This window comes from Theropithecus gelada, chromosome 1 (genome assembly GCF_003255815.1).
Source record: "Theropithecus gelada isolate Dixy chromosome 1, Tgel_1.0, whole genome shotgun sequence".
Taxonomy (NCBI): domain Eukaryota; kingdom Metazoa; phylum Chordata; class Mammalia; order Primates; family Cercopithecidae; genus Theropithecus; species Theropithecus gelada.
Genome location: NC_037668.1, coordinates 59746015 through 59763008, shown reverse-complemented (window position 1 = coordinate 59763008; position 16994 = coordinate 59746015). Strand labels below are relative to the sequence as shown.

The following is a 16994-nucleotide window of genomic DNA, read 5'->3' as shown; positions in this document are numbered from 1 at the left end:
GGGCACGATGGCTCACACCTGTAATCCCAGCACTTTGGGAGGCTGAGGCGGGTGGAGCACGAGGTCAGGTGTTCAAGATCAGCCTGACCAACATGGTGAAACCCTATCTCTACTAAAAATACAAAAATTAATCAGTTGTGGTGGCGTGCACCTATAATCCCAGCTACTCAGGAGGCTGAGGCAGGAGAATCACTTGAACCCGGGAGGCAGAGGTTGCAGTGAGCCAAGATCACGCCACTGCATTCCAGCATGGACAACAGAGCGAGACTCTGTCTCAAAAAAAAAAAAAAAAAAAAAAAAAGCAGGCTGGGCACGGTGGCTCATGCCTGTAATCCCAGCACTTTGGGAGGCCAAGGTGGGTGAATCACCTGGAGTCAGAAGTTCAAGACGACCAGCCTGGCCAACATGGTGAAACCCCGTCTCTACTAAAAATACAAAAATTAGCTGGGTGTGGTGTGGGTGGCACGCTTCTGTAATCCCAGCTACTCAAGAGGCTGGGGCAGGAGAATTGCTTGAACCAGGGAGGTGGAGGTTGCAGTAAGCCAAAATCACGCCATTGCACTCCAGCCTAGGTGACAGAGCAAGACACCATCTCAAAAAAAAAAAAAAAGAATCTTCCTCTGAGCTGCTGTACCTGGCCAAATCTTTGATTAAAATTTAAACTTGAGGCCAGGTGCAGTGACTCACACCTGTAATCCCAGCACTTTGGGAGGCTGAGGAGAGAGGATTGATTGAGCCCAGGAGTTTGAGACCAGCCTGGACAATGTGGTGTGACCCTTCCTCTATTTAAATTGTTTTTTAACTTGAAAATAAGAAAATTTGCATCTAAATGAGGTAGCTTAGTAGGTAAAAACTTTAAAATCATGAGATCCATGTGGGGAAGAGGGTGTGCAGAACAGGAAATGGTAAAAGACACCTTGTCTTCACAAGAGTTTAGGAAACACTAACACAGTTCACCAGCCTCATTTTAAAACTAGGGAAGGCTGGGCGCGGTGGCTCACGCCTGTAATCCCAGCACTTATAGGAGGCCGAGGCGGGTGGATTACGAGGTCGGGAGATCGAGACCATCCTGGCTAACACAGTGAAACCCCGTCTCTACTACAGAATACAAAAAATTAGCCGGGTGTAGTGGCAAGCGCCTATAGTCCCAGCTACTCGGGAGGCTGAGGCAGGAGAATGGCGTGAATCCAGGAGGCGGAGGTTGCAGTGAGCCGAGATTGTGCTACTGCACTCCAGCCTGGGCCACAGAGCAAGACTCTGTCTCAAAAAAAATAAAATAAAAAATAAAACTAGGGAAAAAGAGAGGTTAAGTGATTGTCCCAATAACACGCTGAGGGTTCCTGGCAGATGCAAAACTCAAATTAAAACCTTACATCCTTTTTTTTTTTTTTTTTTTTTTAGGCGAGGTCTCACTATGTTGCCCAGGCTGGTCTCTAACTCCTGGGCTAAAGTGCTTCTCCCACCTCAGCCTCCCAGATAGCTGGGATTGCTGGCACATGCCTGGCTTGGCTCCTACATTCTTTATCAAGATTCTCTCCTCTACTTTTCACTCCCTGGGAAGTCTAAGGGTGGAGGGGGAGGGCTGAGAGGTCTAGGAGAATGTGAGACAGGAAGGCAGGTCTGACAGGGTCCATTCCCCATCAAAAATTTGACCACTGTGCTGTTAACAAAGGCTTTTCTATTCAAGACAATCCTCCCTCTACCTGGAATGCATGTTTCTGGTTATGTATTTACCTGACTTGTGAATGCAAGTCTATGCATATGAAACCATATGCAGTGAGCACTGTGCTTATGGGTGCATGTCTGTGGGTCTGCAGGAGTCTGTGTGTGCAGAGGGATATATAACAGAATGAGACTATGAATAGCAGCAACTGTCCCTATGTAATTGTGAGGTCATATAGGCATACATCTGTGGGTGTTATCCCCATCCTTCCGGTCTTCTTCTTCTTCTTCTTTTTTTTTGAAACAATGTCTTGCTCTGTCACCCAGGCTGTAGTGCAGTGCCGTGGCACTGTCTCAGTTCACTGCAAACTCTGCCCCTGGGCTCAAGGGATCCTCTTACCTCAGCCTCCTGAGTAGTGGGGACTGCAGGCCCATGCCACCAAGCCTGACTAATTTTTGTATTTTTTGTAATGATGGGGTTTCACCATGTAGACCAGGCTGGTCTTGAACTCCCGGGCTCAAGTAACCTGCCACTTGGGCCTCCCAAAGTGCTGGGATTACAGGCGTGAGCCACCGTGCCCAGCCTTTTATTTTTACCTTTTTGTAGAGACAAGGTTTCACCATGTTGCCCAGGCTGGTCTCAAACTCATGGGCTCAAGCAGTCCTCCCACCTCAGACTCCAAAAGTGTTGGGATTGCAGGCATGAACCACCATGCCCAGTCTAATTTTTATTTTATTTATTTATTTATTTTGAGACGGAGTCTTGCTCTGTCCCCCAGGCTGGAATGCAGTGGCACAATCACGGCTGACTGCAACCTCCGCGTCCTGGATCAAGTAATTCTCCTGTTTCAGCCTCCCAAGTAGCTGAGATTACAGGTGCGCACAACCATGCCCACTAATTTTTATTATTTTTAGTAGAGACAGGGTTTCACCATGTTGGCCAGGTTGGTCTCAAACTCCTGACCTCAAGTAACCTGCCCGCCTCAGCTTCTCAGAGTGTTGGGATGACAGGCATGAGCTACCAGACCTGGCCGGTAGCCTTTCTATAATTGTCACAAAATGTTCTGTGGACCACGGGCAGTTTGCAGTTTGACTGAGAATATTACATGTCCTAGTCAGAGGCAGCCTCGAATCTACGAAATTCTTACTCCTGACCTTGGATTCCTAAATTGTGAGAAAAGAATGTCCTGTTTCATTCACCCCAGAATCTGCCCTCATTGCTGGTTCTGGGAGCCCTGGGGATTCCTTTCATCTGTTTTTTTTTTTTTTTTTTTTTTTTTTTTTTAATCCTTCTTCCACTTCTTTCTTTCAGACAATGAGAAATTTATATTAAGCTTTAATTTTTATTTTCTTTTTATTGACCTCATTTATTAACCTGGTTAGATCATGTTGGCTACTCAGCAATCTTTGTCAAACTAAGACCAGAAGGAGTCTGGGCGTGGTGACTCACGGCTATAATCCCAGCACTTTGGGAGGCTGAGGCAGTAGGACTCCTTGAGCCCAGGGGTTCGAGAGACCAGCCTGACCAACATGGTGAAACCCTGTCTCTACTAAAAATACAATAATTAGCCAGGCGTACTAGGTGCATGCCTGTAGTTTCAGCTACTCAGGAGGCTGAGGCAGGAGAATTGCTTGAACCCGGGAGGCAGAGGTTGCAGTGAATCGAGATCACGCCATTGCACTCAAGCCTGGGTGACAGAACTAGACGCTATCAAAAAAAAAAAAAAAAAAAAGAGAGAGAGATTCTCCTGCCACAGCTTCCCAAGTAGCTGGGATTACAGGCATGCACCACCACACCTGGCTAATTTTTGTATTTTTAGTACAGATGAGGTTTCACCATGTTTGCCAGGCTGGTCTCGAAATCCAGACCTCAAGTGATTCACCTGCCTCGGCTTCCCAATGTGCTAAGATTACAGGCATGAGCCATGGTGCCCGGCCATGTCCAGCTATATAATTAGTGGCCGGCGCCTGGCTACTGGGAGCTGTGGCTCACACCTATAACCCCATCACTTTGGGAGGCCAAGGCAGGTGAATCACTTGAGGTCTGGATTTTGAGACCAGCCTGGCCAACATGGTGAAACCCTATCTCTACTAAAAACACAAAAATTAGCTGGATGTGGGGTGTGGTGGCACACGACTATAGTCCCAGCTACTTGGGAGGGTGAGGCAGGAGAATCTCTTTTTTTTTTTTTTTTTTTGATGGCGTCTAGTTCTGTTACCCAGGCTTGAGTACAAGGGTGCGATCTTGGTTCACTGCAACCTCCGCCTCCCAGGTTCAAGCGATTCTCCTGCCTCAGCCTCCTGAGTAGCTGGGACTGCAGGCATGCGCCTACCAAGCCCAGCTAATTTTTGTACTTTTAGGAGAGACAGGGTTTCACCATGTTGGTCAGACTGGTCTCAAACTCCTGACCTCGTGATCTGCCCACCTTGGCCTCCAAAGTGCTGAGATTACAGGTGTGAGCCACCATGCCCGGCCTTTTTTTTTTTTTTTTTTTTTTGAGACAGAGGACAGAGTCTCGCTGTGTCGCCCAGGCTGGAGTGCAGTGACACAATCTCAGCTCACTGCAACCTCCAACTCCCAGGTTCAAGTGATTACCCTGCCTCAGCCTCCCAAGTAGCTGGGACTACAGCCGCGCCCTACCACACCCAGCTAATTTTTGTATTTTTAGTAGAGACGGGGTTTCACTATGTTGGCCAGGCTGGTCTTGAACTCCTGACTTCATGATCTGCCCGCCTCGGCCTCCCAAAGTGCTGGGATTACAGGCTTGAGCCACCATGCCCGGCCAGCAGGAGAATCTCTTGAACTGGGGAGGCGGAGGTTGCAGTGAGTGGAGATCACGCCACTGCACTCCAGCCTGGTCCACAGAGTGAGACTCTGTCTCAAAAAAAAAAAAAAAAAAAAAAAAGAATTAGCCAAGCATGATGGCATGATGGCGTGTGCCTGTAATCCTAGCTACCCAGGAGGCTGAAGTGGGAGGATCGCTCAGCCCAGGAAGTCAAGGCTGAAGTGAACCATGATTATACTACTGCACACCAGTCTGGGCAACAGGGGGACCCTGTTTCAAAAAAAGAAAAAATTAAATTAAATTAAAAATTTTTTAAGTTAACATTTTTTCTCCTCCAACTATAGACCTATTGATTTATTGAACATTTTGTCCAAAAGATGTGTCAGCTTCTAGGTTGAGTTTCTTGGGCCAATGCTTTACATCAAGAACAGGCAGGTGGTCGGAAGTAATGGCTCAAGCCAGTAATCTCAACATTTTGGAAGGCCAAAGTGGGAGGATCACTTGAGGCCAGGAGTTCAAGACTAGCCTGGGCAACATGGTGAGACCCCCATCTCTACAAAAAATACAAAAATTAACCAGGTGTAGTGGTGCACGCCTATGGTCCTAGCTACTCGGGAGGTTGAAGTAGGAGGATCGCTGGAGCCCAGGAGGTTGAGGTTGCAGTGAGCCAATACAGTACTCTAGCCTGGGGGAAAGAGCAAGAACCTGTCTCAAACAAAACAAAACAAACAAAGCAACGCAAAATACAGCAGACAAGACTGTACTTCCTTCAGGGGTCATTTCTATAGTTCAGTTTCTCTGAACATGTAGAGCACAAAAAGTACAAAAGAAAAAAGAACAAGCAGACTATTCTACTGTTGTACTCTGGACCACCTTGTGGCAAAATCTGTCAGAAATCACTTAAAATGGCCAGGCCTGGAGGTTCACGCTTATAATCCTAGGGCCAAGATGGGAAAATCACTTGAGCTCGGAAGTTCAAGACCAGCCTGGGCAACATAGTGAGACCTTGTCTCTGTAAAAATAAAAATAAAAGGCCGGGTACGGTGGCTCACGCCTATAACCCCAAAACTTTGGGAGGCTGAGGTGGGTGGATCACGAGGTCAAGAGATTGAGACCATTGTGGCCAACATGGCGAAACCCCATCTCTACTAAAAATACAAAAAATTAGCTGGACGTGGTGGTGCGCGCCTTTAGTCCCAGCTACTCAGGAGGCTGAGGCAGGAGAATGGCGTGAACCCGGGACTGCATTCCAGCCTGGCGACAGAGCAAGACTCCCTCTCAAAAATAAAATAAAATAAAGGCCGGGCGCGGTGGCTCACACCTGTAATCCCAGCACTTTGGGAGGCTGAGGCGGGTAGATCACGAGGTCAGGATATCAAGACCATCCTGGCTAACACGGTGAAACCCTGTCTCTACTAAAAATACAAAAAATCAGCTGGGCGTGGTGGCGGGCACCTGTAGTCCCAGCTACTCGGGAGGCTGAGGCAGGAGAATGGCGTGAACCCGGGAGGCGGAGCTTGCAGTGAGCTGAGATCGCGCCACTGCACTCCAGCCTGGGCTACAGAGCGAGACTCCATCTCAAAATAAATAAATAAATAAATAAATAAATAAATAAATAAAAATAAAAATAAAAATAAAATTTAAAAAAATGAATCATTTAAAACATTTTCTTGGCCTTTGCCCCGACCCAGACTTGACTAATGACAAAGCTGCCCATGTTCAATAAAGAGACTTAGCTATTCATGCCCACATAGAGCCCTCATCACAATATCAAGCAATATCAAGAATCAGGGCTAGCAGGAATGGTAAATAACTTCTTTATTTTATTTTATTTTATTTTATTTTGAGACAGGGTCTTTCCCTGTTGTTTTGCTGTCTTGTGCCACTGGAGTGCAGTGGTACAATCACAGCTCACTGAAGCCTCGACCTCCTGGGCTCAAGTGATCCTCCCACCTCAGCCTCCCGAGTAGCATGTGCCACCACGCCCGGCTATTATTATTATTATTATTTTTTTTTTTGGGCGGGGGGACGGAGTCTCGCTGTGTTGCCCAGGCTGGAGTGCAGTGGCGTGATCTCGGCTCACTGCAAGCTCCGCCTCCTGGGTTCACGCCATTCTCCTGCCTCAGCCTCCCGAGTAGCTGGGACTACAGACGCCTGCCACCACACCCGGCTAATTGTTTGTATTTTTAGTGGAGACGGGGTTTCACCGTGTTAGCCAGGATGGTCTCGATCTCCTGACCTCGTGATCCGCCCTTCTCGGCCTCCCAAAGTGCTGGGATTATAGGCATGAGCCACCGCGCCCAGCCTATTATTATTACTTTTGAGATGAAGTCTCACTCTGTCACCCAGGCTGGAGTGCAGTGGCACGGTCTCAGCTCACTGCAACCTCTGCCTCCCAGGTTCAAGCAATTCTCCTGCCTCAGCCTCCCAAGGAGCTGGGACTACAGGTGCCCGCCACCATACCTGGCTAATGTCTTTATTTTTAGTAGAGATGGGGTTTCACCATGTTGGCCAGGGTAGTCTAGAACTCCTGGCCTCAAGTGATCTGCCTGCATTGGCCTCCCAAAGTGCGGGATTACGGGTGTGGTGTGAGCCACCGCACCCAGCCTCCAGCTATTATTTTTTCTTTTTCTTTTATCACCTGAGAAGCTGTGAATGAGAGGGCCTATTTTTGTAGTTTTTGAATTTTTGTAGAGACAGGGTTTTGCGGTGTTGCTCAGGTTAGTCTCAAACTCCTGAGCTTAAGCAATCCACTGCCTCAGTCCCCTAAAGTGCTGGGATTACAGGCATGGGCTACTGTGCCCCGTCAGTAATTAATTTCTAGTGGGTAGATCAGGGATGTGTCCTGGGCTACCTCCTTTTTCATATTTTTTAAAATATATAATACTTTTTTTTTTTTGAGATGGTATCTCACTCTGTTGCCCAGACTGGAATGTAGTGACATAATCACGGCTCACTGCAGCCTTTACCTCCCAAAGCTCAGGTGATCCTCCCACCTCAGCCTCCTGAGTAGTTGGCACAATAGGTGGGCAACACCATGCCTGGATAATTTTTGTATTTTTAGTAGGAACAGGGTCTCATCATGTCACGCAGGCTGGGTTTTGTACGTTTTTTTTTTTTCTTTTTTTTTTTTTGAGACGGAGTCTCACACTGTTGCCCAGGCTGGAGCGCAGTGGCGTGATCTCAGCTCAGTGCAACCTCCACCTCCCAGGTTCAAGTGATTCTCCTGCCTCAGCCTCCCAAGTAGCTGGGATTACAGGCACCCGCCACCACGCCCAGCTAATTTTTTGTATTTTTAGTAGAGATGTGTTTTTTTAGTAGAAACTAATTTTAGTTTCACTATGTTGGCCAGGCTGGTCTCAAACTTCTGATGTTGTGATCCACCTGCCTCTGCCTCCCAAAGTGCTAGGATTACAGGTGTGAGCCACTGGGCCCGGGCTGGTTTTTTTGGGTTTTTTTGTTGTTGTTTTTTTTGAGACAGAATCTCGCTCTGTCGCCCAGGCTGGAGTGCAGTGGCGCAATCTCGGCTCACTGCAACCTCCGCCTCCTGGGTTCACGCCATTCTCCTGCCTCAGCCTCCTGAGTAGCTGGGACTACAGGCGCCCACCACCACGCCTGGCTGATTTTTTGTATTTTTGGTAGAGACGGAGTTTCACCGTGTTAGCCAGGATGGTCTCGATCTCCTGACCTCGTGATGCACCCGCCTTGGCCTCCCAAAGTGCTGGGATTACAGGCGTGAGCCACCACGGCCGGCCGGTTTTTTTTGTTTTTTTTTAAGAGATGGAGTCTCACATCTCACTCTGTCACCCAGGCTGGAGTAGTTCAGCACATGATTGTAGCTCACTGGAGTCTGAAACTTCTGGCCTCAAGCAATCCTCCCATCTCAGCCTCCCGAATAGCTGGGATTACAGGCACGAGCCACTGCACCTGACTTTAATTCCTCTCTCTCTCTCTCTTTTTTTTTCTTTTAGAGATGAGATCACACTCTATTGCCCAGGCTGGAGTGTGGCGGCATGATCATGGCTCATTGCAGCCTCAACCTCCTGGGCTCAAGTGATCCTCCCACCTCAGCCTCCTGAGTAGCTGGGACCACAGGTACACACCACCAAACCCAGTTAATTTTTTAATTTTTTGTAAAGGTGGATTCTGGCTATGTTCCCCAGGCTGGTCTTGAACTCCTGGGCTCAAGCAGTCCCCTTGCTTTGGCCTCCCAAAATGCTGTGATTATAGGTGCAAGCCACCACGCCTGGCTTAATACCTTTTTTGAATGAACTCAGTAGCTTCTTGACACAGAGAACAACAACAACAACAAAAGCCTTATTTTATATGCAAACAAAATGTATTTATGTCTTGAACATAGAACTGATTCTGCTAGTCAAGTATCCCTATAAATAAGGGATATAGAGCAATTATTCTAATTGGTATTTTAGTAGAAGTCCCCCAACTAGTAACATGAATGTACCTGATAATCCCTTTTACTGAGTCCCCTCCCTTGGGTACCTTGGTGTGCTTCTTGCACCATGGGAGTTTTATTAGGATGGAGCCTTACTTACAGCTTGGCAATCCACACTGCTTTATGAAAGTTTCTGGGAGTCTGGCAGTTATGGAAGCTCAGTTCACCATGTCCATGCCATGGCAACCCAAGTTCAATCCCAGGTTCTCCCAATCACTTGCTGGCAGAAGGGCACCAGGCGTGGTGGTTCATGCCTATAATCCCAGCACTTTGGGAGGCTGAGGTGGGCAGACAAATACTTGAGCCCAGGAGTTTGAGACCAGCCTGGGCAACACGGCAAAACCCCATCGGTACAAAAAAAAAATACAAAAATTAGCCAGACTTGATGTCCCATGCTTGTGGTCCCAGCTACTTGGGAGGATGAGGTGGGAGGATCACCTGAGCTTGGGGAGGTCAAGGCTATGGTTAGCCAAGATTGAGCCACTACCCTCCAGCCTAGGTGACAGAGCGAGACCTTGTCTCAAAAACAAAACAAAAAAAACAAAAAAAAACAAGACTTACTGGCAGAAGGCTGTTGGGCAGGTTGCTAAACCTCTGTACTTCCCTCAGTTCCTTCATCAGCAAAATGATGACAAAAATAAGACTTGCATCTAAGGCTGGCTGTGGTGAGCATGATACGTGATATATAGATGATCTCATAAAATAAAATTTTTAACATAGTGCTTTCTACATAGACACTGGCCTTAAACATCTTTCGGCTAAAATGATTGATCATTTTCATTTTCCTTCATGATTTTTGGCACTTCCACGGGCTACCTTTTCATCTTTGATATATGTACCTAAAATGGAAACTTTACTACCATAAATGGAAAACCAAAATCATGAGACATAAATGGAAGTGAAACAACAGCACACACTAAAAAAAAATTAACATTCGTAAATGTTCATCCATTATCCCCTAAAATCACTCACATACTTGAGTGGTGTACAGGTCATATTTTAGGAAATGCTGAACTACAAGAGAGAACTTTGAGCTTAGGCTGCTGCTTGTGGATGAAAGGAGCTGGCCTATTGACAAAAATGTAATGGGTGAAGTGGGAGGATTGCTTGAGACCATACATAGTGTGAGTGCAGCCTGGGTGAAATAGTGAGACCTTATCTCCACACACACTTTTTTTTTTTTTTTTTTTTAAAGATGGAGTTTCGCTCTTGTTGCCCAGGCTGGAGTACAATGGCACAATCTCGGTTCATTGCAACCTCTACCTCCCAGGTTCAAACGATTCTCCTGCCTCAACCTCCAGAGTAGCTGGGATTACAGGCACCTGCCACTACGCCTGGCTAATTTTTCGTATTTTTAGTAGAGACAGGGTTTCACCATGTTGGCCAGGCTGGTTTCGAACTCCTGACCTCAGATGATCCACCCGCCTCAGCCTCCCAAAATTTTTACATTTTGGCCCAGCCAAAAATTTATTTTACATTTTACACGTAAAGGGTATTATGCCAGGCACGGTGGTTCACACCTGTAATCCCAGCACTTTGGGCGGCCAAGCAGGGGTGGATCACTTGAGGCCAGGAGTTCGAGACCAGCCTGGACAACATGGTGAAACCCCGTTTCTACTAAAAATACAAAAATTAGCCGGGCGTGGTGGCATGTGCCTGTAGTCCCAGCTACTTGGGAAGCTGAGGCAGGAGAATTGCTTGAACCCGGAGGCAGAGGTTGCAGTGAGCTGACATTGCACCACTGCACTCCAGCCTGGGTGACAGAGCAAGACTCCATCTATAAATAAATAAATAAATAAATAAAATGTATTGTTATTATTATGTTTTAATAGAGACGGAGTGTTGCTATGTTGCACCGGCTAGTCTTAAATGCCTAGTCTCAAGAGATCTTCCTGCCTCAGCCTCCCAAAGTATTGGGATCACAGGTGTGCCTGGCCAGGAATTATTTTATAATTACCTAGGCGTGGTGATACACATCTGTAGTCCTAGGCTACTCAGGAAGCTGAGGTGGGACAACCACTCAAGCCCAGGTGTGTGAAATTACAGTGCCCCAACCTGGGCAACAGAGTGAGACACTATCTCTAAAAAAAAAAAAAAATTTAATAGATACCTCCTATGTGCCAGATTCTGACCTAGTGCTGAGGACGCAGAGGTGAGCAGAGAGCGTCCCATGCATTTGGCCCTGCCCTCTGTGACAGAGGTGGGTGTCCCTCTGGTGGGTCACTTCATTTTCACAGGAGGCTGTAAGGCTTGTAGTTAGCTCACTGATCAATAATATCTGAGACTACCAACAACATGGCCGCACGCGACAGCAACACTTGCCAGGAAGTAACATTTCAAAATCACCACCGTTAACCATTTACCAAGCTAACGTTTAGTGAAACAATTAAAAGGATGAGGCAGAGCTGCACATATTGACATGGAAAGACATCCCGCATACCCCATGGCAAGCAAGTTGCGGAACAGAATACAGAGTATATGCCTATTTGCATTGACATATGTATATAGGGGATTCTTTTAAATAAGCTCTGTGCTAAGCCTTTATTTGCATTATTTCATGTAATTCTCATAATAATCCTATGAAGTGCTATTATTATCCCCATTTTACAGATGCAAAGACTGAGGCCCAAACCAGGTAAAACGATCTGTCTGAGGCCTCATAACAAACAAATGAACAGTGGAGTTGTGAAGTGAGTCCTGGTCTGCCAGCCTGCAGAGACTAGACTCAACCTCCATGTTTTTCAGCAGCCATACATAGGAAAATCTGGAAGGACACACACCAAATTGTTCACGATGGGCATATCCCAGAAGTGCGTTTGGAGGAGGCTGCGTTTCTTATATTTCTTTATATGCCTCTGTACTGTTTGAGTTTTAAATTTTATTTATTTTTTTCAATAATTAAATAGAGATGGGGTCTCACTATGTTGCCCAGGCGGGTCTCAAACTCCCGGGCCCACGTGATCCTCCCATCATGGCCCCCCAAAGTGCTAGGATTACAGGTGTGAGCCACTGTGCCTGGCCTGTTTGAGTGTTTTTAAAACAGCAATGTGCTAATTTTGTAATAAGAAAACAAAAACAGCTGGGCAAGGTGACTCACGCCTGTAATCCCAGCACTTTGGGAGGCTGAGGCAGGCGGATCACCTGAGGTCAGGAGTTTGAGACCAGCCTGACCAACATGGAGAAACTCCATCTCTACTAAAAACACAAAATTTGCCGGGCATGGTGGCCCATGCCTGTAATCCCAGCTACTCGGGAAGCTGAGGCAGGAGAATCACTTGAACCTGGGAAGCAAAGTTGCGGGGAGCCAAGATCGCGCCACTGCACTCCAGCCTGGGCAACAAGAGCGAAACTCCGTCTCAAAAAACAAACAAACAAACAAAAAAAAACCTAGCCAGGCGTGGTGGCACATGCCTGTAATCCCAGCTACTAGGGAAGCTGAGGCAGGAGAATCGCTGGAACCTGGGAGGCGGAGGTTGCAGTGAACCAAGATTGTGCCACTGCACTCCACCCTGGGCAACAGAGTAAGACCTTGTCTCAAAAAAAAAAAAAGAGAGAAAACATAAACAACAAAACTACTGCCAGGACATAAACTCTACCATGAGACACAATCATGTGAGTGTCTCTGCACAGCCCACCCTGCCCTCCCACTCCTCTCCTTATATCAAAAGGCATCGACATAGAATAGGTGACATGGGACAAAAAGGTTTATGACCCAGGAAGTTCAGGAAACACTGGTTTAGACAAAGCGAATCAGGCTTCTTCTCGGGAAGACTTTTGGAGCTTTAACAAGCTAATGTTGGTTGTGATGTGATCGTGATTATGATGGGCCAGAGCTTGTAGCTGAAGCCATGTTGAGTTGGCCTCAGAGCCCTCTCCTTTCCAGGTGCCTAATGCAACTAGTGTCCTTTAGTACAACAGTTGGAAAAGGAGTTCCAGATACGTTATGTATGTATGTGTGTATGTATTTTGACACGGAGACTTACTCTTGTCGCCCAGGCTAGAGTGCAATGGTGCAATCAGCTCACTGCAACCTCCGCCTCCCGGGTCCAAGCGATTCTCCTGCCAGCCTCCTGAGTAGCTGGAATTACAGGCATGTGCCACCACGCCTGGCTAATTTTTTGTATTTTTAGCAGAGACAGGGATTTTCCATGATGGCCAGGCTGGTTTCGAACTCCTGACCTCAGGTGATCCACCCACCTTGGCCTCCAAAAGTTCTGGGATTACAGGCATAAGCCACTGCGCCCTGCCGTATTTATTTTTTAGAGATAGAATCTAGCTGTGTCACCCAGGCCAGAGTGCAGTGGAGCGATCATAGCTCACTGCAGCCTCGAACTCCTAGCTCCAGATACTTTAAAATCAACACTGAGGTTGATTGTTAAGAGGCCACATTACTGGATGGTACCTTGGTCCTACCTGCTCCTCACCCCCCACCCCACCCCACCCCACTGAGAATTACTTTCACTGAATTGAGCTTGGCCTTGAAGCCATCAGCTCGGGTGTGTGCCTGGAGTTATAGGATATAGTCTGTGTTTTATGTGTAGTCCCTGCCCTGCCTCTGAACACATCTGTACACATACATTTTCCTATGATATGTATGGTGCTTTGGCTTGTGTGTGTGTGTCTGTGTGTGGCTGTGTGGAGAGACCCTCTTCTAAAGCAGATCCCAATGCCCTGCTCAGAGTCCAGCCTGCTTGAGTTCTCACACCCTTCACACTATATACAGGAAACAGGCTGATTTGCAAAGCCACACCACAAATGTGAGGGAATGGGTGGTTCACTGGCCTGCCAAGCTGCTGAGTGGGCGTAATTTGGGTGTGGACAGCCCTCCTTTTGGTGCATCATTTGCAGGGGGAGGGAGTGCCTTACCTCCCTTGAACACCTACTACGTGCCGGCCAGGTGCAGTGGCTCACGCCTGTAATCCCAGCACTTTGGGAGGCCGAGGTGGGTGGATCACAAGGTCAGGAGATCGAAACCATCCTGGCCAATATGGTGAAACCCCATCTCTACTAAAAATGCAAAAATTAGCTGGGCGTGGTGGCGCACCTGTAATCCTAGCACTTGGGAGGCTGAGGCAGGAGAATCGCTTGAACCCAGGAGGCATTTTTGTTTGAGACGGAGTTTCAATCTGTTGCCTAGGCTGGAGTGCAATGACTTGATCTCTGCTCACTACAACCTGCACCTCCTGGGTTCAAGCGATTCTGCCTCAGCCCCCTGAGTAGCTGGGATTACAGGCACCTGCCACTGCCACCACGCCCGGCTAATTTTGCATTTTTAGTGAAAACAGGGTTTCACCACGTTGGCCAGCCTGGTCTCAAGCTCCTGGCCTCAAGTGATCTGCCCGCCTCAGCCTCGCAAAGTGCTGGGATTACAGGTGTGAGCCACCGCGCCCAGCTTGATTATTGCCTCTTTACAGGTAAGTAAACTGAAGTTCAGAGAGAGATGAAGCCACTTGCTCAAGGACATGGTAGAGCGGAATTGTGACTGGGTCGGCCTGTCTCTGAAATGCATGTTCTCTGCCCCACACCACATCTGTGGGCTCTCTTGCCTTTGGTCTTGCTCTGAGGTCTCTGGCCTCGTGGTACCCAAGGAACAGAATCCAGGGATAGTGACCTTGGCTTCACATCCTAGGCACTCTCGAAAATGGGTCTTTCTCCTTCTCAGAACTGTCTTGACTCTGGCAGGAAGCTTTCCAGATCTTAAGAAATGCCTTCTCCCCTCCTCTGAACCAACCCTCAGCCTGTTGTCAGCCCCTGTCCACTTGGCCCTTCTCTCTTTGAGAAGAGCCTCTGTTCCTGGGGCCCAAGAGCAAGGGACCCTGTTTGATTCATCTGTCATAGGGCTGGGTGGAAGGAACTGCTCATGCCTGTCCAGGGTGAATGACCCTCCCTGAAGCGCGGGGAGAGCCACCATGTTCCCCAGCCCCCACAAGAGACTATAGGACTCGGAGCTGTAGATAGGAGAAAGGCTGGGACCTGCTGACTAGGCGGAAAGTGTGTGTCAAGAAAAACTCCAATGAAGCAGGGGAAACCTGGAAATCTGGCTGAGTGGGGACTCCCCCAAAAAATTAAGGCTCAGAGTTAAAAAGTGAGGAGGTGAGCAGGTAGCAACTATGCCTCCCCAATCTCTCTCCACCTCCCTGGGGTTTGAAGCAGGAATCAGCAAAACCAACTGGCCCTACACAGGCAGGGCTGAAGCCGGAGGGAGCCAGAGGCGAGGGGAGGACATCCTGCTGTGACGCTTGGCAGGGGCAGTAATGGTGACTTTCCAGATGGGAGTTCAGCGCTTCCTCACCCAGGGCCAACTGCACCCCTGTCTGGGATAAAAATAGTACTTCCTCTTCCTTTCTCCCATCATTCTCTTTCACTCCCAACCTCCCAGACTCAGATCAGATATGTCCATCCACCCTGGAGCGCCATCCCGGGTGATGGACACCCCCACACATATTAGTCCACGCCCATCAGGAGACTCTTCCCTCGATCGCTGAGGATAAAATCACTCCTCGCATGTCCATCTGGATGCCCTGGGTGATCTCTCTTTCTCTCTCTCTCTATCTCTGTCTCTCTCAGGAGATTCTTGTCACTGGGGTCTGTCTCAGAAACCAGAAGGATTCCTGGGTCCTCTGAGTCCAACCTGTCCATCACCCTGCTCCAGGCGGGGTGGTCACAGCCTCGGACATCACTCTCTCAGTGGCAGTGGCCCAGCCCTGCCACTGCCTTGCTGAGAAACCATAGGCAGTGAGTGCCTTGTTATCTCCGGGCCTCAGGAGCCTCATCCTCATGGCATGAGGGACTGGATTTGGTGGTTTCTGGAAGCCTTTTTAACACCTGACTGTCCATGTGCCTGGTCTCCAGGAAACATGGTCCCAGTGAGGTGGGGCTGCTGGTGGACAGCACGGCAGAGGCAAGCGCCACCAGCTTCGCAGGAAAGAGGCAACCCAGCGACACTGCCTGCCTCCCACCTGACCTTGAGCGAGGATCTTCTCTCCCCAGCCACAAAGGGCTGCTGTGTCCCTAGGGAGCCTGGGCCCGCGTAACCGCAGCCGTCTGCTATCAGGCCTCTCACCCCAGTGCCTGCGCCCCCAGTACCAGCGCTCCTTACCTGCCCAGCCCGGGAGCCCTCTGGTCCCATTCACATGGTCCTCCTGGCCTAAGTTGGCTGCCTGGACAGTCTCAGCTCCCTTCACCGTCGTAGCCACCACCTGTCTCCCCGCGCCCACGTCCCACCCTGACTTCCTGCCTCCTCCCGAGGGCTCCGCAGCCAACCGGGCCCCAGCAGCCCAACCACAACCCTCTAGCACCCCAAGCTTCCTGCCACCATAGACCCCCGCCTCTCAGCCCCTGGGGGTCCCCTACATCTCCAGGCCAGGCCCTACTTCCCCTACTGTCCCAGGGTGACACTGGGAGGTTTAAAGTTGAGGGGAGGATGTCTGATAGACCCTCCCTTCTGCCCTCCAGAGTGCATCTGGGCAAGAGATTCAAGGGCAGCCTTTGGGCCCAGGGAGCAGGGGGCAAGCAGACACACACTCAGCTTACGGTGAGAGGCAAGCAGCACCGCAGCACCACCGTTGCAGCTGAGAGACCCTTTTGTTTCTATCTGGCAGCAAAGGTAGCATCATTCAGAGTCAGAGGAGAGGACAATATCCCTGTTAAGTAGCTGGTGAGCAGACCACGCATGTTACAGTCAGGTCAGGCCAAGATAACAATTCCTATGCCATCTCGGAGCATGGGACAGTGGCTTTATTATAGTCAAGGGTAGGTGAATGGTAGGCTACCATCCCTCTTACAGACAGAGTGCTGGAAAACAGCCTGTTTCAGGAGGCAGACAGGAGGACAACCTCATGTCTCCAAGAGGGCATCGTAACGACCCCTGCTGTAGTCAGAGGCCAGGACAACACCCACTAATCATGGTCGGAGAGTAGGGCAACACTTTGAATTCAGGTAGAGGCAAGGTCACAGCCCCTGGCAGAGGTGGAGGGCTTGGCACTATCTCCTGCAACAGGTGGATGACAGAGCAAACAGGGCCGCTCAGGCCCCCAGGTGCAGGCCACAGACAGTCAGGACTTTCTGTTATAAGCAGGAGGCAAGAAGATCCT

The 16994-nt window shown here is 48.8% G+C and overlaps 1 protein-coding gene across 2 annotated transcripts in view; it reads right to left on the bottom strand.

Annotated features, from left to right (window-relative positions):
* The window catches only part of LCK (LCK proto-oncogene, Src family tyrosine kinase), a 33304-nt gene extending 17177 nt beyond the window's left edge, over positions 1 to 16127 (bottom strand). For both annotated transcript variants that reach the window (XM_025392643.1, XM_025392660.1), the window contains exon 1: positions 16001 to 16127. The gene's annotated coding sequence lies outside the window, so the exon portion shown is untranslated. The remainder of the gene's footprint in view (positions 1 to 16000) is intronic.
* Between the last annotated feature and the right edge of the window lie 867 nt (positions 16128 to 16994).